The sequence below is a fragment of the Heterocephalus glaber genome, unplaced genomic scaffold, assembly GCF_053883595.1.
Source record: "Heterocephalus glaber isolate CG9 unplaced genomic scaffold, H.glaber_assembly_v1.0 deba00001613, whole genome shotgun sequence".
In the NCBI taxonomy this organism is placed as follows: domain Eukaryota; kingdom Metazoa; phylum Chordata; class Mammalia; order Rodentia; family Bathyergidae; genus Heterocephalus; species Heterocephalus glaber.
Genome location: NW_028258384.1, coordinates 4,014,400 through 4,036,269, shown reverse-complemented (window position 1 = coordinate 4,036,269; position 21,870 = coordinate 4,014,400). Strand labels below are relative to the sequence as shown.

General features: G+C 35.5%; 1 non-coding gene and 1 pseudogene across 2 annotated transcripts in view; one reads left to right on the top strand and one right to left on the bottom strand.

The window, feature by feature from the left end:
* The window catches only part of LOC147822459 (zinc finger protein 106 pseudogene), a 146,700-nt pseudogene that overhangs the window by 4,848 nt on the left and 119,982 nt on the right, over positions 1 to 21,870 (bottom strand). The window contains exon 2 of the transcript XR_015445580.1: positions 262 to 368. The product of XR_015445580.1 is annotated as a zinc finger protein 106 pseudogene (transcript). The remainder of the gene's footprint in view (positions 1 to 261; positions 369 to 21,870) is intronic.
* Positions 1,821 to 2,011, top strand: LOC147822460 (U2 spliceosomal RNA). Its single transcript, XR_015445637.1, has one exon. It is a non-coding gene; the product is annotated as a U2 spliceosomal RNA (small nuclear RNA).

Below are 21,870 nucleotides of genomic sequence, written 5' to 3'. Positions count from 1 at the left end.
ACACATCAACAGGAAATTTAGAAGGCCCTTCCTGATCATAGTGATCTTGTAACTGTTTTCCTACTTTAGTCCAAAGTTCCAAATCAATTGATCCCTCTTCGGGGAACCATGGGCAGACTTTCTCTACAAATTCTAAAAAGTGACACAGTTGCTGTTGCCCAACCTTAGCTCCCCGATTACAGAGCATCTTTTTTAATATCTGAGCGAACAGCATCTGACTACTAGTAGTCCCCATATTTTATATCGCCGCTCCGTACTTACTTGTCCGAGCTCACAATCCAGCGGCGTCCTTCACCTTGTCCTCAATTCTCAGGTCCCTGTTCGGGTGCCACTTGTGACGGAGCCAGCCATCACTAGTCGAACAGTACCTGAGGAGACGGGTGAGGATTAAGAAAAACAACACAAACTCGAGAGAAAAGAAAAGGAGGAGAGAGCGAGGGCCTTCCCCTTCCCACTTTATTGAGCCTTTTATATATCCTCCTTCATCACCCACAGCCCCCCTCCCTTCCTCCCCTCATGATCTGGTGACTAATTATTTTTACAGAGAAAAGGTTAAATATGTCTTTACAATTCCGGGAATGTTACTTTCTTGTCCAGCAGACATTCAAATCCTTTCTATATCCGTTGTTTTCTTTAAAAGTCAACATCCTTGTTTTTGTACCAGTTTCATATCCTGGCTCATTATGTTCTTATCTGACTCAAGAATCTCAAGGGGCTTAGGAGTCTTTCAGGGTTGTTTCAACCCTTCACTCTCCACACCGGGGATCGAACTCAGGTCCTTGTGCTTGCGCAGCAGGCAACGAAACCACTGAGCTAAATCCCCGGCCCAACAAGTTTCTAATATTAAAATAGAATGTGTCCATTGAAAAAAGAGATGCCTATCACTGGAGATAATCAATAAGAGGCCATTATTCTTAAAAGAAATTATACAGTGCATGAGAATTTTAATGAGGTAAAATTTAATTCTCTTTCCAAATTTAAGATTCTTTGAGGCTGTGATTTTTTGACTACTCTGAAATGATGGGTGAAACAATGCAAAATTTGGAAGATATGTCTTTTTGTACTTAGGTTTAAAAAGTACACAAATGTAAGTTAAGTTCACAGTGTATTAACTAGTGGTCTCTTATTATTTCATTGTGAAATTGTTTTTTCATAGAATAAAATAAAACTTTAAAAACAAATATAAGTAAATGTGAAAATAGTGAGACAATGTAGTTTAAGACTGAAATTGTTTTTATTCTTTAGTAGATCAAGTTTTTGGCTAACTACATTTGAACTCTTAAAGTCCAACAGAGAAATAATGGTCAAATCACTTTATTGGAAGAAGTCTATCCATCCACTTTTGCTTTAATTCTTGATAACAATTCAAGTGAAATGACTTTTAAGACATAGATTTTCTAGGTAAATGTTTATATAATTTTGTTCCTACTTGGTAACTGATGAATTCTTTTAAAAGTCATGTGAAACTGAAAATGTAAATAAGGATTAAAATGATTAAAATATATAATTGATAATTTGCAATAGGAAGAAAAGGTCCAAAGTGGTAGGGGAGGTGGGAGGGGAAGAGGAAAGGAAAGAAGGGAAAGGAAAAATTATGAGAAAAGAAAAAAATGGAAATAAAATCATGTAAATAGGGAAGGGTGTAGGGGGTGAAGGGTGCACAGTTAATGGGGAAAAAATAACCAAGATACATCATGTACAAGTACAAGCACCCAATGATAAATGTAAATGTATGGTATACCTAAAATGTACCAATAAAAGAATTTAAGCAAATAAGCAAATAAATAAATTAAATAAATAAATAAATAAAAAGTCATGTGGTCACTTCTTGACCTTTTGGCTAAGATCGAGTGTAGAATCCTTCCTTATCAATTCAATATCTGATGTGTCCTCTATCTGAAGACAAAACATTCAATGAATTTTTGGAGTTGGAAGATGGGATAGGAGTTTGGTCCACCCCCTCCACCTATCAACCTGTTATTGCAATACTCACAGGAATGATTGACTCCTTCAGAGGAACCAAGGAGTTGTATAAATGTTAGACTCAGCTTATTTACTTCTGGTTGTGTGGTGTTACTGGTAGTAATAAAATCACACTGGCTCTGCTATGCTCATACTTCTTGTGCAACTTGGCTGAATAAAATGCTGGTTTTAAAAAGTTAGGAAAGTTCAGTACTGTGATGAAAAATATTACAATCTAGTCTTTTCCAAACATGTTTCAGTATAGGTCTTTTAAATAATAAATAGCTTGAATAAACTTGGAGCTGTAGTTAGATTTACCATTTATTTTAAAAGTACTAGGGTTTTACAGTACAGTAGTACTGTTAGAGAATGTTGAAAGTGGTATATTTTGAAAAAAAAATTATGAATGCATTGATTCTACAAATTTATCAGGCATCTCTAAGTAAAAACATTATGCCAATAACTTTTAACAGTAATTGATAACTTCTATTCATTCATTCATTCCTTTGTTCATATGAGTCTTTCTATCTGTCTATATATCTATATCTATACCTCTCTATATATCTATCTGTCTGTCTGTCTATCTATCTTTCTATTTAATTAGATCCAGCTAGGTTCTGGGAAGATAATAGTGACAAAAACCTGGTCTTATCTAGTATAGCAGATAGGATAAAAAGAATTCTAAGTGCTACAAATTAAAGATTTTTTTGAGCCATTTGAACCTTTATCAGGGGTAACTCACCCAGCCAGTGATGACAGTGAAGGCTTTCCCTAGGAAAATATGCTTAATCAGTGATTTATTACAAGATTGGGGTGATAACCAGGTTGGTGCGGGGAGGACATGCAGAGGTGGAGGGAGTGGCTTCCAGTCCTAGGTAAAAGAGTAGGTTCTCAAGGATTAGGGAGCACAGTAACTGTGGAGTATATCTGAATTTTTTATTATGAAGGAAAAACTGATATATGAGGCTGGAGATATAGGAATTATCCAGACCAATAGAGACCATGTAGGCCATGTTAAAAATTTTGATATTTGTTTTTTGAAAAGTTAAGGGAAGCCACTTTGGAAGACAGTTTATCAGTGTGCTTAAAAACCTATCTCCACATAAATATATACACAGGGTTTATTAATAATCACCCAAGTTGGTAAGCAACAAAAATTGACCTTCACTGGATGAAACAATAAGTAAACTGCTACCTACATGTAATGAAATACTATTCAGTGATGAAATGAAATGAACAACTAAGCCATACAAAGACATAGATTAATCTTTTTTTTTTCAGTAATGGGATCAAACTCAGGACCTGGAGCTTGTGAGGCAGGAGTGGTACCACTGAGCTAAATCCCCAGCCTATATAGATTAATCTTAAGTGCATATGGTAAATGAAAGAAGCCAGTCTGAAAACTATCTACTGTATGGTCCAAATTACATGCTATTCTGGAAAATGTAAAATTATCAAAACAGCAAAAAGATCTGTGGTTGCTGGGATCAGGGAGGGTAGTGTTGGTGAAGCACAGGAGCATTTGGGGAGTTCTGAATGATACTGATATTATGGGCCCATAATACTATGCAATTGTCAAAATCCATAGAACCTTATAGCACAGAGAGTAAACCTCAATATATGCAAAAACCCCATCACTCCTGAGGTTGTGGATTCCAGAGTGAGATGCCAAAGGGACAAAACCACCTAACTGTATTATGCATGTATGAAACAACCTCGGTGAAGGGAATGAGAGAATAGGTGCCGACCTAAGTAACTTTTGGAAATAAGTTGAATCTATAAGACTAAAGGTAAATAAAGCTGTACACAAGTATTGTACTCTAGTAAAAAAAGTCGTTTCCCATCGGGGTGTGGATTAACAATTCTCATGGCTATATATATATTACTGAAATCAAACAATTAAATAAATTCATGGTGGAGTGTATAAGCCAGATTTCTCATGGGGAATAGAGTAGGAGTTTATATAGATGAGAGGAGGTTAGAATGATCCAGTTGGTAGTAGAGTTGGAGACATCAATATGAATTCATGTTTAGCTTAATATGGGTACAGATGTTACATGTAGAAATATTTATACACATATGTATATACACAGGTTAATATGTCAGCTGAGAGGGCCTAAAGGAATAACACCTCAGTAGCAACATGAACATCTCATACCTGGATCATGGAGGGGAGAATAGAGGTTCTCATATCAGACCATGAAGGTCAATCCTGCTTATTCTTCCTATTTTTAGGGTGGCTTTGTGATTCAGATAGACTTAGTCAAGCACTTTTCTAAATGTATTCTTACTCCTAAAATGTGGTTGTGAGACTTCAATTTATACATTGTATTTCAAGGAATGTAGTGGCATATTTGAGATTTTGTTCACTTCCCACCACTTTAGTATCCAGAGAAGGTGCCTTACCAACATAGTGGTGCCTTTATTTTCTCCTTCCATTATTCTCTAGCTGAATTAATGTGTCCCTCATTTTTCTTTCCCCCCTTCCAACACATACACCTATTTCAGTCCCATGGAGTGTGAATCTATAAGACTAAAGGTAGATATTATGGGCCCATAATACTATGAAGGGTGATTTTCATTTGAGGTTAATAAAGTCAACCTTCTAAAACTGTATCAGAAATAAACTCAAGTTAGGATAAAAAAAAATGGGCTCAGCCTCAGGACCTTAAAGTCAACTACCTGTAGAATAATATTGCAAATGGATAAAGCAATGCCTATCCTTGAAGAGCTTCCTGGGTGTTTCACTGACCTACTCTGTATGCCTCAATATAACATCTGTGGATCATTTGAGTCCATTCTAGCTTAGGTTCCTACAGTTAAAAGGAAGCTTGTGACATTTTCTTGCTATCCAAGGCCACCAAGTGACCTTTATCAGAAAAATGATAACTTTTATATATGGCTGAAAAGATAAACACACACAAAGATTAACTACTGTGATAGAATGTCCCTAAAGCAGAATGCTTCCTTTGCTTTTGAACCATGAAGCACTGACTCATTTTATTTTTTGAATTATAGCTAATGAACTAGGCAAGGAAAAGAAAAGATGAAATGCAAATACTTCAAACTCACTGGGGAAAGAATCAACTTAGTTTATCATTAGGGATTTGAGCTCAACCCCACACACACAGACACACACACACAAACACAGACATGCACACTGAGGAATAACCTGGAATGATATATTCTTGTTCCCATCCTCTTCTTTCTCTCTCCGATGGGAATATAACTAGCAAACACACACACATACATGCACACAAAGTTTCCATCTTCCATTTTTATGATTCATTAGAAGGACCATTATTGAATAACAGCAACTCTACCATTATGTTTTATGGACAGTCTCTCTTGCTCATTTCCCTTCCAAAGAATCATGTTAGCTTATGCATTCCCAGAAATTATTTTTTCTTCTGTAAAAAATTCAAGTAAAAATATTGCTGTAAGTTCCATTTATGACAATTTAAGGTGATTTCTCAACATTCACACTGGAATGTAGTTACGACTCATGTATGTTTTTCTTTAAGGGGACAATATGAGTCAGAATATATTTTTACATCCTTTTATGGCAAAAATACAAATATTGATGGAGAATCTGAACCTGTTGATTATGCCAGAGGAAAGGGGTAAAGGGGTTGAGGGGTGACAAAAAGAAGTGGGGGTGAGTGGAGGGTAGAATGTAATTTCCCATGAAAATGGATATTTCTCCCTTTTTTTTTTTTCTATTTGAAGTGCTGGGAATTGAACCCAATCCCTGGTGCATGCTAGGCAAGCTCTCTACCTTTGGGTAACACTGACAGCAAAAAAGGGATTTTTCTTTGGTAGTTCCTTCACATTCATACACACGGGGAGAGAAACCCCATTGTTATCTCTATAAACCACACAGTACCTCATTTTTATCTGTTTCTTGAAATACTTGGCAGAATGATTTACATATGGAAGGTTGCTTGCATGGATATTACAGAAAGTCTTGGGAAATTGAAATTGGCAATGGTTTTAGCTGAATGCTAAAGAATAGCAGGTCAGTAGTTTAGTTGATAATACTAACCTTAGGTTAAAATTGTTAATATCTTCTGAAAATATTATTTAGCTTGAAGTTTAAGGTTCTTCACAATTAGGTCTCAGTGTTTAAAAAGGAATTCCCTATATTTCTAAGCATAAACTTTCTCTATTGGAGTCAGCTCTTGTACTCATTGTCAAAATATGTCATGTGCATACATGCCTCTATATTTTTACATTGTGTATTTTTACATTGTGTATCATTATGTTAAAGTAGTTACTCAGAGTACAAAACATAAACCAAAAAGATTCTTATAAAAAAGAAACAAACATAATTAATAAATCTTTCCTCTCAAAGACCTAAAATAAACTGGTAGTATAAATGAAATTAATTTCCATATATATTGAAATATCTTAAAATAATGGAATTTGTAATTTGGGGAAGTATTCAAATTTCCCTCTATTTTCTATTTATCTGTCTTCTATTTTGTTCTTTATTTCTGTTCCTAGTGGTTTCTCTTATATGAGAAACGCAAATAAATTAACAGTTGAAAAACATCAATATTATTTTCTCTTGAAAAGCAGAATTTGGCAATCCTGGGCATGCATTCTGACATGTAAGCAATTGGCTGGAGCTAAGTGGTACCTTCCACATTTTAGGTGGTTATTTTCTCTCTTCTTAGCTTGCCTTGTTCATCTATATTACCTATGTAGCCCCTGGCTATTTGAGTCTGCAACTTGTACTGTTAGACCTAGGACAACTGCTTGAATTTTTCCACTTTAGCTGACATTTTAAAATTTTAGTTTATAAGTACATTTGTGTAGTACATAATGTTTACATTCCTTGTGGGAAGTTGGTATATGTACATAGCACATTTTAATGCTTTTTTCATATCTTTTCCCTTCTTTCCCTCCTCCCTCCACCAATCTCTTAATTGTCTTCCTTTTTTTGGTACCTCTTTGCACTATGTAATGTTTATATTCCTTTTGTGAAGTTGGTACAAGTACTCAAAGTATCCAACTCCTTAGTACTCCATTGTGTATAAATACCACATTTTCTTTATCCATTCATGTGTTGATGGACATATAACCACTTCCAATATTTGGCTATTATGAATTGTACTCCTATAAATATGGCCATACATGCATCATTGTAATATAATATCTTTAAATCTTTCAGGGTGATATCCTAAAAGGGGAATAGCTGGGTCAAATGGAATTTCTAGTTTTAGTTTATTCAGGAATCTCCATACTGATTTCCAAAATGGTTGTACTAGTTAACATTCCCAACTACAATGTAGAAAGGTTCCTTTTTCTCTGTAGCTTCTCCAGCATTTATTATTTGATTTCTTGATGATAACCTTTGTTTCTGGGGTAAGATGGTATCTCAATAATATTTTAATTTGCATTTCTATAGTAGCCAGTGATGTTGAGCATTTCATATATATATCTTTTTATTGGTACATTTTAGGTAGACAATATAATGACATTCATCATTGGAAATTTGCACCTTTACATAATCTCTTGTTTCTTATATTTTCCCCCTTCCCCTGCCCTCCCTTCAACCCCTCAATCCCTCCCTATTTACAGAGACTTTGTTTGCTTTTTTTCATTTTCTCATATTAATACCATTTCCTTCTTTCCTTTCCCCTACCACTCACACTTCCCCTTCCCCTTTCCCCCTTTTCTTCCTATTTCACATTATCTATTGAGCATTTCTTAATGTATTTATTTGTTATTTGTGGTTTTATGAAGTGTCTATTCATTTCCCTTGACCACTGTTGATTGGGTTTTTCATTTTGAAAGTCTAATAGTTTTGAGTTTTATATGTTCTAGACATGAGTCCTCTGTCTGAGGAATCACTGACAAAAGTTTTCCTGTTCTGTAGGTTGACATTTCACATTATTGGTTGTTTTTTTGCTGTGTAGAAGCTTTTTAATTTAACATGATCCCATTTGTTGATTCTCAGAATTATTTCCTGTGCAACTGGGATTCTGATCAGAAAACCTTTGCCTATGCCTATGACTGCAAGAGTGTTATGTAATTTATCTCCCAATAGATTAAGTGTTTCGGTTTTAGCATTTAGATCTTTGATCCATTTTGATTTTAGTTTAGTACATGGTGAGAGATATAGGTCTAGATTCAGTAATCTGCATGTGGATAGCCAGTTTTCCCAAAACCATTTATTAAAGAAGCTAATCTTTCTGTCAGTTTGTGTTTTTAGCCTCTTTGTCAAAGGTCAAATAGGTAAATGTACATAGGGCTGTTTCTGCATCTTGTATTCTATTCCATTGATTGTCATGTCTGTTTTTGTGCTGGTACCATGCTTTTTTTTTTTTTTTTAAACCACAGTAGTTTTGTAGTATAACTTTCAGCCTGGATGGTGATACCTCCTGGTGTGCTCTTTTAACTGAGAATTGCATTTGCTCTTCTGGGTCACTTCTGGTTCCATATGAATTTGAGGATTGTTTTTTGCCAGTTCTGTATAGAATACTGTTGGAATTTTTATTAGGATCGTGTTAAATCTGTATACCAATTTTGGAAATATGGACACTTTGACTAGGGTAAAACCTTGGTTTGCAAGCATAATTTGTTCTGGAAACATGCTTGTAATCCAAAACAGTTGTATATCAAAGCAAATTTCCCCATAAAATATAATGGAAAATCAGATAATTCATTCCACAACCCAAAAATATTCATGTAAAAATAATTACAATACTGTTATACAGTATAAAATAATTCTTAAAATACAAAATATAAAGAAAAATAAACCAATTAACTTGCACTTACCTTGGAAAACCATTGTGGCTGGTGTGAGGGAGACAAAAGAGAGGAGGGTGTTTGTGTAGAATGACTTTCAAGATCACAAATGGAGTCACTCCTATTTATTGACTCAATGAAATCTCTTTCTTTTCATGCAACTTGAACAAAGAACCTATCCAATGACACTTGTTGCCTCCCATAGAAGATTCATTCTAAGTTATTGTCCTGAAACTCCCCAGCCTAAACTTGTAGCTTACAGCAATTTGCAAACTTCTCCTTTCTCTGTATTTTTCTCTTCTTCGTAGGCTGAACTTTAACTAAAGAGTAGCAGTGCACTTTCATATGGTTAATAATATCAACTATTATTGTGAACCTTAGGAACAAAACTTATGTCAGTATCAAATATCAGGTAATTCATACTTTTCATTGTTTCAACAGTATATCACATAAAAATGACATATAGAGTAATAGCTCTCAATGAAAGTATAGATTATGTAATCCTTTGGGGCCAAAGAGCAGCTTTTAGTGAGCTTGGCAATTAAATACTCTTTTTAGTTATTTAAAGCAAAATTTTACTAATCTGGAGGTGAGGAAAATTCTGGGAAAGACGTCTCTAAAAGATAAGCTATGGTTTATAATAATTTTTCCCTTATATGCTCTTTTGGATCCATATCAAAAGAAACTGCTTCTCTACTCAGTCCATTTTTGGACACATACACATACACACAAATCTCTTTTCCTTGTTACATTTAACAGTGATGAAATACTATAATCATGCAGAGAAGCATTACTAAAAATATAGTAAAAGTAAAAGACAGCTAATAAGAAAATAAACATTAGAAAATAATCAAGTTTGAAAAAGGCTGACATCTCAACCTATCATAGCTTTTCTAATTCACAGATTCTATTTCACAGGATCTAGGAACCAGTAGAAATTCCTCCTTTTAAAATCCTTTTATTCATCTCTACACTTCCATTTCATTCTGTATGCCTTTCCTGTATTTCAGAAAGTGATTATTTCAAGCAGCTAATTTAATTAGAACCAATGGGAGAGAAAACCAGATTATGAACTTTTCTATGAGTGATTGTAAAATTATCATAGCTCTTTAAATATAAAGTAGAATTTAAACTTCGTATTTCTTTCTCACTTGGGAATAACACAATGTTCTTCTACAAGCCAGAAAGAATGAGGTGCCAGGAAGGCATTTATTTAAAAAATTGTGATGGTACAATAATAGAGTGGATATAAAATAAGTAAAAGCAAGGGAAAATAGGTGATCTTAGTGATTAGAAAGATCCTCAAAGTGTTGGACAGTCACTTTGCAATCTGTCAAATCATCCTTCATGTACACTTAAAATAATAAATATTCCTACCATTTCTTGTGTCTGGCTTCATAATATGTCTTTGTTATAGTGAACATATCATGATAGGTGAGTCAAAATGATCATACCATTCAGATTTTAGTAATCTAGAGAAATTCATTGATTTCTTTCTTATAACTTTCAAAGGAGTTATCTAATATGTAACATATTGTACTATTAAGTAAAATACAGATAAACAATATATTCTTTTAACCCACTTTCTTGTTCAGAAATTAACTTGTGGCCACCAGTTTTCAAAATCATTTCATTTTTCTCTTCTATAAAAACTGGACTATAACTGGAGCTAATGGACATAATTCTATATAAGGTCTATAATTCATGGCAGTGCTAATAAGTTTTTTGAACTCCATGTCACAGGGCTTAATAGTTCATCAAATGAATCTAGTCTCCTAACACATATGAGGTCCTTCTAATCTTATCAGCCAGAAGATAAGAAAGGTAAAATATGAGGACTTCAGGTATAATTCTACATAAAAGAGCTGATGCATGAGTTTTATCTTCCCCCAATTATTTCATTTAGTACCCTATATTCTTGGATAGCTTCATGTTTAGACCACACTTAAAATATCCTTGATACTCAGAAGTATCTGAGTGTAATAAAAATATAAGCTTTAGGTTGTAACATGCAGAGAAGGAACAACTTTTGCATCCTTGACTGTTACCAGTCCCTGGGGGCATCAAGGCAAACTTTTTGAAAAGCACTTTTTGGGAGATTTAGAACACCCATGTTTATTTTGTACAAGTAATTCTGTTGATGAATTAAGAATTTTAACTTTATGAGTTTTATTATATTAAACAATGTGTACTTAACAGGAATATAAAATATCAATAAAATAAAATATTAAATTTTTATATGCAGTGAGTGTTTAGAATAAACATCAACATTTTCAACATCACCTCTACCTGCTTACAAGATCTAAAAAAAAGAGCAGAAATAAATTCCTCTGTGAACTATAGTGAAAATACAAACAAAACTCTACCACATAAATAATCTTTGCTTCAATTATCACACCTAAGGCCATCTTCACACATGGCAAAAGCATGTTCCACATACAAGTCTTGTTTACATGACAACACAGGTGTGTTGTTTTCCTGTCTTCTTTGGTAGGACACACTTGATACCTTGCTGGTCTTCCTGTTTTCTGAGGAGGTTCTTGGATGTCTCACCTGTCTATTCACCAGTCTGAACTAGAATTCTTCTGAGTATCCTTTGGGCAGTTACATATAGTTCTTCTGTTGTAGTTGATCATTTATCAATTCCAGTCCCAATCCTCTAAGAAAATTTCTCCATGATATTTTGTGCTTGTTATCTTCTTTGTAAACTATGAAACTATTTATGCCTGACATGTTTAGGTTTTAGCAAAACACAACCATTAGCCAACATTTTGTGTTTCAAGTGTCATCATAGTTCCTGTATAACTCAACATCTACTCTGCCTTTCATTTTATTGTAAAATGTGACCATTTCTGGCTTCATTTGTGTTGAGGATTCACTATCTTGTTTGTTTGTTTGTTTGTTTGTTTTGAGAGAGGGGATAGCCTTGAACTATAAAGAACAGACTGACCTTGAACTCACAGGATCCTTCTGCCTCAGCCTCCAGAGTGCTGGGATTACAGGCCTGCACCACCACACCTTGCTTCACTATCAATCTTATCACCACAGTGTAATGTTGACAGAATCACTACTACTTTCTTTTTCTTCACCATATAGGAGGTCAATGTTACGTCTTTCTGAAATCCAAAAATTGTACTATGCATTTCTCTGTTTTGAACTTGCAATTTTTTTTTCAGGAATGTCAGCTTTGTTCTTTTGAATAGTCTTGTGCTGGATAACTGGTGTTCTTTTAGCAAATGTAACATCAATGGGTAACTAGTGAATTAAATGTCGAATGTGACATTTGGGTTACTTTTTGAAATAGGTGTGACAAGTCTGTCCACAAAGTCACAGTTTATTACTGCATGAATAAAGATCTGGTGGCTGAGTTCCAGGATAAATTTTCTAAATTCTAGGTGTAAAATGTCTTCACATCTACCAGGGCATATATTTTTATACTGTATTTGGAAGGTTTACTTGGTATATATTGTCAAAAGCTTCAACAACCAATGTTTATCAATTGTCATGTATTTGCACAATGTATAAATTGCTTCAAAACAAAGCTTTCAAAACATGAGTGAATAGCAGTCAAATTGCTGGATTTTTTTTCTTTCTTGGTAGGTCTTTTCGTCATTAAAACATAGGCAATTTTGAAGGAAACTAAATCTCTTCGGTATCATTATTGTTCTGAAAATCTCAATGCCACATCCGTCACTTCTCCATGAATCCCTTAGATTCTGATGATTAGAATGATAAAGTCCTGCTATGAAAGCTTTCAATTTATAGTGAGGTATCATGATAAATATATTTTTGAGTATTACCTATTGGTGCATATAGAATGTTTTACTTGGATTTCATTATTAGTGTGTTTCAAAAGATCTTGCAACATAACATCTGATGCAAACAATTTCCAACATTGAATTGCAATGCTGACATTCCAATAGGTTTCACTGCTGGCTAGAACCTAATAGCATTTTCTGACCTAGTTCTAATGATAGATCATTCAGGAATACCTGCCTATTGTGTAGCATTTTGACTAGTCAAATTTGTATTTATATTTCTGTTTTCTTCCACATCTGGATCAAAGTCTTCATTCTGTATTTCTCTATCTGTCATATTTTGCTAACTTCTTTGGCTTATATGATCCAAGTCATTATCAGTAACTGAGTCACTTGATGACTCAATTTCAACCTCCTCCCAAAGTTGTAAAAGCAGATTTTCATCCAATATTGTACTGAATTGGGCTAATTCGACAGGAGAAATCAAAAGAAAACATTTAATAAAAATTATAAACATACAAAAATGTAACACAGCAGATAATGTAGGTAAAATTCACCTGTTAACAGTTTAACACCTGTACACCTTACTGCTTATTGTACCAAGTGAGTGAACAGAAAGATTGCTTCCTGTACTCCTCCAGAGCAGCTACGGAGACACACAGCTAGTTACAGCTGACATTTGGCTAAAGTACATATTTTCATGGTATGTGTGTCTGCTACTCCGAGGGAGGAACCAAGGGTTTTAAGCAGCCTAGGCAATTAGCAAAGCACATTTCTGGTGTGTCACAGAGGCATGACTTTCAGTATTGTGTCTGGTCCCTGGCGCCTTCCTCTCTGGCGCTGTTTCCCTGCTTTCCTTTTTAGTCACCATGAACTGAGTAGCTTTACTCTGCCAAGCCCTTCTGCCATGATGTTTTCTGCCTTAAAATCAACCAAGTATGTGCAGAATCTTCTGAAACTGTGAGCCAATAATAAACTCTTCTTGTTTAAGTTGCACAGGTGTCAAGCAGTTTGTCACAGGAATAGGAAAGCTGACTAATATAATGACCCAATAAATCTTTCCACTTACCTCACTAAAATACTTGTGTAATATCTCTAGGAGTTCAAGGACCTTCAGTCTTTGGGTGATAATTGATATGGAGGTAAGGATTCAAATTGGAAGATATTAAGATGAAAATCAGGTAGAAAGATTAGAGCTAGCTTTCTGATAAAGGAAATATGAAGGCAGTGCAAAGGACACAAAATCAATCATGAAAACTTATACACAGCTTGCAGTATTTTGAAGCAAACACAGAGATCATCAAAATAGTTTCTAGTGAATGACTAAATCCTGAGGCTAAATACAGATGAATATTAAAATGACAAGACAGGGAATTGTCATTCTCTAAAACATTCTGCTAGCAATTTATTTTATCATTTACACATAGTTCTGAAGATTTTTGTAGCAGGGGGACTTCAATATATAAAACATATTAAAGCAGATCTAGTTTGGTTTGACAGCCAGTTAGGAGACCTAGGGCATTGTTGGATGATTTCCCCTTTCCTATTTTCTCTTTAATTTGTTCTGGCCTATGAGATTCCCCTGTGAAACCCTGAGATTCTGCAAAACACAATTTGCAGATCTCTAGATCATTGTAACCTACTAATTTTATTTATTTATTTATTTAATTTATTTTTTTCTGCTACTGGGGATCCAACTCAGGACCTTAAGTTTGTGAGGCAGGTGCGGCACCACTGAGTTAAATCCCCGGCCCAAACCTACTAATTTTATATAAAAAGAAAATACTTATCAGAGAACAGGACCAATGACACCAAGGTTATACAAAATGTTTGGCAAGAGCCAGGGATTTAGCTCAGTGGTTCCCCCACCCACCTCGCAAGCACAAGGTCCTAAGTTCGATCCCTGGTACCAAAAAAAAAATGTTTGGCAAGAGATGATATTGAGGGTGAGATCATAGGCTATATAGAGTCAGATTACCTGATCTTGCACTTGATTTCGCTACATAATTCTCGGATTACCTTGAATAGTACTTTACTTGCTTCTATCTCTCAATCTGTGATATGGAGATAACAAATATATATATGTATATATATGTGTGTATGTATATGTATACATATATGTATATATATGTGTGTATATATATGTATACATATATATATATATATCCATGTCACATAGTCTATGTGTGTGTGTGTCACTATACCCCAGAAATTCTTCTAATATACTGTGCTACCCCTCATGTGTTTCAAAATCAAATTGCTTGTGTGAATTTTGGATCAGATAGGAGGGTTAAATAATGAGAGAAATATTTAGTCATGTTGTTTTCATAAACTATGCTGAGTCCTGTTTTGGTGTTGTGCAACAACTATGAACCTTGAAATCAAGCAGATTTAATTTTGAATCTCACTGCCACCACTTTCTAATTTCATGATTTTATATAAACTTATTCATCCCTTCTGGCATCAGATTCCACATTTCTAAGATGTCAGTAATAACTTTTTCATGGAATAGTAGCCATTGAACATAACTGATGCCAAAAGCATTGCTCTATGAAAGCACAATAAATACAAATAAATCCTATGTCTTGGTTAATTTTCTCACTGTTGAGACAAAATACCTAACACCCAAAGCTACAGGAGGAAAGATTTATTTTGGCTCACAGTTTGCAGAGGTTTTAGTTCATAATTGGCTGTCTCCAAGGGAGGGTGACATGGCAGAAGGGCATCACAAAGAAGAAACACTACATGGCAGTCAGAAGACAGCAAAAGCAACAGGTGACAACAGCAGCCAGCTGTGATTTTCTGTATCTTTATCCTATCCAGGCTACTGACAATTAGGGTGGGTAACACTCACACTCAGGATGTGACACCCTTAATCCTAGCATTGCACCATCCCAGCATCACACACTTAAATGGTACATCACACTCTAGATCCAGTCACCTCTAAAAAGCCCCACTATGACCATATGAGGTTTTTTTTTCTCCTTAAATCCTTTTATTGGTACATTTTAGGTATACAATATGTTTACATTTATCATTGGGTGTTTTTACCTGTACATGATGTATCTTGTTTTTTATTTTTTTCCCCATTACCTATGTGCCCTTCACCCCCTCCTTCCTTCCCTATTTACATGGACTTTGTTTCCGTTTTTTCCTTTTCTCATAATTTTTCCTTTCCCTTCTTTCCTTTCTCCTTCCACCCCTACTCCTTTGGACCTTTTCCTATTTCTAAGTATCAATTATTCATTATTAATCCTTTTAATCCTTATTTACACTTTCAGTTTCTCCCACTAGAGAAACTACTTGTTATTTACAAATGTGTGTCCTATTTATTTCACTTAAGAGTATGGCCTCAATATGCATCCATTTAGCTATAAATGACTCTAGTTTCTCATTCTTTATGGCTGAGTAGTACTCCATTTTATATAAGAAAAAAACACACATCTTCTTTATCCACTTTCCAGTTGATGGCCACTTGGGCTGTTTCCAAGCTTTAGCTATTACAAACTGTGCCACTATAAACATGGGTGCACATATATCGCTGTGGTATGATTCTTTTAATTCTTTTGGGAAGATACCCAGTAAGGGAATAGCTGGGTCAAATGGGACCTCTAGCCAGGGTTCTTTGAGGTATCTCCATACTGATTTCCATAGTGGTTGCACCAGCATATGAGGTTATCTAGACACAAGTTGTAATGTCATAGAAAAGAAAAAAGCAATAAAGAAAGAGCAGAAAGGTTAGAGCAGTCCAAGATTATCAAACCAGGAATAATGTGTTGAAATGAAGCAAAGGAGATGCATATTGGACCAAGGAATAGGCAAAATAGAAAGGAAGTGGAACTAAACCATGCAATGATCCTTCCCTGGGGAAAATATGGAAGCATCTTAGTTTGAATCACTTTATATTGAATTGAAGTAAAATAGAATCCATTTGGGGATCAATCTTTCTTTTCCTTGGCTAGAAGACTAATGAAGAGAGCTGTATAGGCTTTGGATTTGTCCTTTTTTCTAAGCTGAGGATGGAAAAGTTTCATGGATGCTCATCTGCCTGATATCTGAACCACTTCAGGATGATAAGAAGCAAAAGAATCCCACAGCTATCAAGGAAAGATAAAAAAGAAGAAATGCAGAACAAGGACGATGAGAGGGGACCAGGAAAGTAAGGATAGGAAAGAAATGAAAATGAAAACAAAAAGGAAAAGAAATGAGAAGAGAGTATAGAAAAGCAAAAGACTGGAAAGGAAAATAGAAAAGTAATTGAAAAGGGTTTAATCATGGCTACTGAGGTGTCACTAGGCACAGTGGTGCTGATCTTCCTTGTTCATTAATGATACATGTTCCCATTATATAGGTCACATGGCCTCAAACTTGGCATCAGAAAACAATTCATTTCTAGCAGCTGATAAATAAACAAGCCCAAGCCCAGAGATTATCAAACAGAGATTTTTTCTTTCTCCCCAGTGAAAGAAATGCAATTTTTTCTTCTGTTCTCTGAAAGGTAAACAATGCTTGTTTCCTAGAAACAGCTATGACTATAGGGAAAAAAATCATCTCTTCTTGCCAACCTCAGAGTTCATTCCAAGGATCTGATTCCCTTTCCCATCATATTGGTTCTTTAGCCAACCCATTTGTGGAGACAAAGGTCCCCACCCACATACCTGCGCCAAAAATGTAGAGACACTTGTACTCCTTGAGTTCCCAAGATTAAGACAATGCTGTTTATCTTGAGATAGTATCACTTGATCACTCTAGCACAAAAAAATAAATCATTTCTAAAAGTTTTCTTTTGGAAAGCACTGGTAATATCTGCATAAGTTGCTGTACTCTCTGTCTCACCTTGGTTTTCCTATGTTCTACCATACCCTCCTACAATCAATTATTCATAATCTTAAATGATATCTCTTCATCGTCTCTTCACATAGCTCCAGTAGGAGTAGATGATTTTAAAGGTGATTGATTATAAGTTTAATAATTATTAGTCAGAGACCCTAGAGAGAATCACTCATCAAACCATCTGTGTCTTTCTAGCTTGAAGAACCTATCTTTTTGATATCAAATTTTACTCAGAACAATGAATGTAATAACATTGACAATAAAAACCCTGTATATGTTGTAGCACTTTACAATGTTCCAAACAGTTTTATATTCATTATCAGATTTCAAACTCAACAATTTTATGATATGTGATTTAAATATTTCAATTTAAGGCCCCAGCCAAAGACCTGCCTGAAAAACAGCAGTGCAAGTGCACAGGCAAAATAACTAGAGGCCCACCTAGATACCATCAGTAACTGTGCACATATCCAACAAAAAGGCCCCATAGACCAGAGAGGCCCAGGAGCACAGAACCCAGCCAGGGCCCCAAGCAGATACCAGCAACTTGGGCACAGGTCCCAGCCAAAGGCCTGCTTAGAACTCAGCTATACATGCCCCCAGGTAATAGCCATAGGCCTGCCCAGATACCATCAGTAAGTATATGAAGATCCAGCGAGAAGCCCCATGGAACAGTGAGGCGCAGGTGTAGAGGTCCCAGCCAGGGCCCTGCCAAGATACCAGTAACTTGGGCCCTGGCCAAAACAACGAAATAACTAGGAAGCAACCTAACGAAAGAAATCAAAGACCTCTACTCTGAAGACTACAGCACTCTGATAAAAAAAAAAAAAGTTGAAGAGGATATCAGAAAATTGAAAGACATCCCTTGCTCCTGGGTAGGAAGAACCAATATAGTGAAAATGGCCATACTACCAAAACTGCTATATAGATTCAGTGCAATGCCAATTGAAATTCCAACAGCATACTTCACAGACCTTGAGAAAACAATCTGAAAATTAATCTAGAACAAGAAGAGACCTAGAATAGCAAAAACAATATAGAACTATTGAAGACATTGGTGTAGGAAAAGATTTCACGAACAAAACCTCAGTTGCAAGGGAACTAGCACAAACAATCAACAAGTGGGGTCTCTTATTAAAAAGCTTCTGTAGGGCCGGGGATTTAGCTCAGTGGTTTTGCTGCCTGCTGCACAAGTGCAAAGACCTGAGTTTGATCCCCGGTACCAAAAAAAAAAAAAAAAAGCTTCTGCACAGCAAGAAAAACCACCAACAGCATGAAGAGACAACTCACAATGTGGGGAAAAATTTTACCAGCTGAGCTGGTCCCCAGTCAAAGGTCTACTCTCTAGAATATATAAAAAATAAGGCCTCCCAAATTTAAAGACCCAATTCAAAAATGGGCATCTGAAATGAACAGATGTTTCTCAGACAAAGTAGAAGTAGCAAATAAACATGAAAAGATGTTCAACATCACTCATCATTTGAGAGATGCAAATGAATGCAACGCTGAGATTCTACCTCACCCGCTATCATGAAATCAACCAATAACTAATGCTAGCGGGGCTGTGGGGGAAAAAGTACCCTTTCCACTGTTGGTGCGAGTGTAGACTGGTGCAACCACTGTGGAAATCAGTATGGAGATACCTCAAAGGACTAGCATTAGAGGTTCCATTTGACCCAGCTATTCCCCTGCTGGGTATGTTCCCACAAGAATTAAAAGAATCATACCACAGTGATATATGTGCATCCATGCTCATAAAGGCACAGTTTGTAATAGCTAAAGCTTGGAAGCAGCCCAAGTGCCCATCAACTGGAAACTGGATAAGGAAAATGTGTTTTTTAAATAAAATGGAGTACTACTCAGCCATAAAGAATGAAAAATTAGAGACATCTATAGCTAAATGAATGCACATTGATTGGATACTCAAGTGAAATAAGTAGGACAGACGTGTAAATACCATATAGTTTCTCTCGTATGAGAAACTGAAAGTGTGAATAAGGATCAAAATATATAGTAGATAATGTGAAATAGGGGAAAAAGGTCCAAAGGGGAAGGTGAAGTGGGAGGGATAGGGGAAAGGAAAGAAGGGAATAGAGTTAACATGAGAAAAGGAATAGGAGGAAGCAAAGTCTTTGTATATGCGGAGGGATGGAGGGGTCGAAGGGAGGGCAGGGGAATGAGGAAAAATAAGAACCAAGATATATTATGTAAAGGTAAAAATTCCCAATAATGAATGTCAAAATATTTTATACCTAAAATGTACTAATAAAATTAATGAAAAAATATTTCAATTTACACTTTGGAGAAATAAATAAGAATGTACACACTGAAGAAATATAAATTCATATTCCTATGGTACTAGGGACTGATGCCAGGGCCTCGTGCATGCTAAACAGGCACTATATCCCTGCGCTGCATTCCCAGCTTGATATATTGAATTTTGAGAAACAATGACAAACGTGATGTCTTTTCTCAAAAAAATTTTTTTGAGCCAAAGCCTTCTGCTGTATTGCCCAAGCTGACCTTTTACTTGTAATCCTCCTGTTTCAGCCTCCCGGAGTCCTGGGATTACAGGCATACACCACTGGGCCTGGCTGTAGTTCTAAGTAAGATCTTTACCATGGCAGTAAGATATTTGTTTAGTAGCCAGTCTTATTAATGGTGGTATATAAATTCCTCTTACTTGGAATTTCAGACCACATGAATAAAATTCTCTTTCCACTAATTTAATCTCTCACTCCAGAAAGAATGACTATTATCAAGAAATCAAATAAAAACAAATGCTGGAATGGCTGCAGGGAAAAAGGAACACTTCTGCACTGTTGGTGGAGTGTAGAATGGTGCAACCACTGTGGAAATCAATGTGGAGATTCCTCAAAAAATTAAAATTAGAGGTTCCATTTGACCCAGCTATTCCCCTTCTTGGTATCACCCCAAAAGAATTAAAAGCATCATACCACAGTGATATATGCACACTCCTATTTATAGCACAGTTTGTAATAGTTAAATCTTTGAAACAGCCCAAATGCCTATCAACCAAATAATGGATAAAGAAGATGTGGATTTTTAAAATATAGTTGAATACTATTCAGTCAAAAAGGAGAATAAACTTGAGACATTTCTAGGTAAATGGATGCAACTTGAGACCATAGTCTTAAGTTAAATAAATTGGACACACTTGTGTAAATATCACATTGTCTCTCTGGTTTGAGAAACTGAAAGTGTAAATAAGGATCAGAATATATAGCAGATATTGTAAAATATGAAGAAATTGTTTAATAGAAAAGAGGAACTATGGAGGGGGTAAGGGGAAAGGAATGATGGGAAAAGAATAAAACAAGAAAAGAAGGATGAAATGGAGAGAAAGCTTTGTAAGTAAGGAGGGGAAAAAGGGCTGAAGGAAGCAGAAGGGAATAGGAATAAAAGAGGAATCAAAAGATATCATGCACAGGTTCAAATTCCCTATAATGAATGTGATCATTATGCATATCTCAATTGTACCAATAAACTTAATGAAAATAGTAAGAAAACAAAAAGAATTAAGATGTATTATGTACATGTACCAATTCCCTACAAAGAATGCAAACATCAACTACAAACACGTACTAGTAAAAAACATAATATAAAAGTTTAAAAAAATTGAGTCAAAGGAAAAAAATTCTGTGTTTTGAATGAGTGCTTTCTTTCCAAGATCTGAAGTCTTGCAATCCAGTTTGCCATGACTTTCTATGCCTCACTTTATGGGCTATAACTTTTATTCCAAATTTTTTACTAGTACATGTTTGCAGTACATGCATTTAACAATTATCTTGGTAGTGGGTACATGCACATAATATGGTTTGCTTCATTTTTTAATCCCCTTCCCCTTTTCTCCCCCTATCCATACTCTTCTAAGTTTTTTTCTCCTTTTTCATTTTTGTTGATAATATTAAACTTAGACCATCTCCATGGAATATAACGTTTACATTCATTGAAGTTGTTAGGATGCTCTACATAGCTTATGTTGATTCTATTCATTTCCCCAATTTCCCCATCCTCTCCGTCCTCACTCCTTGCCCTTAGTCCCAAGGACCCATTTCCATTTTCCAAGGATAGAAGCACCACTTGTCGACTAGGCTATCTTTCCTCCATTGTATGCTTTTGGTTCCTTTGTAAAAGATCTAATAAATGAATATGTCTGGGAAGTTTTTATCCTCTATTCTGTTCCATTGATCCACATATCTGTTTTTGTTCCAGTACCATGCTGTTTTCATCACTGTTGCTTTGTTGTATAGCTTGAAGTCAGGTATTGCTATGCCTCCTGCTTTGTTATTGTTGCCCAAAATTGCTTTCACTGTTCTGGGCCTCTTCTGGTTCCATACAAATTTTAGAGTTGTTTTCTCTAGTTCGGTAAAGTATGTTGCTGCTATTTTTATTGGGACTGCTTTGAATCTATATAACAGTTTTGGGAGTACGGTCATTTTGACAATATTGGTTCTGCCTATCCAGGAGCAAGGGACATCTTTCCATTTCCTAATGTCATCTTCAATCTCCTTTTTCAGAGTACTATAGTTTTTTTTGT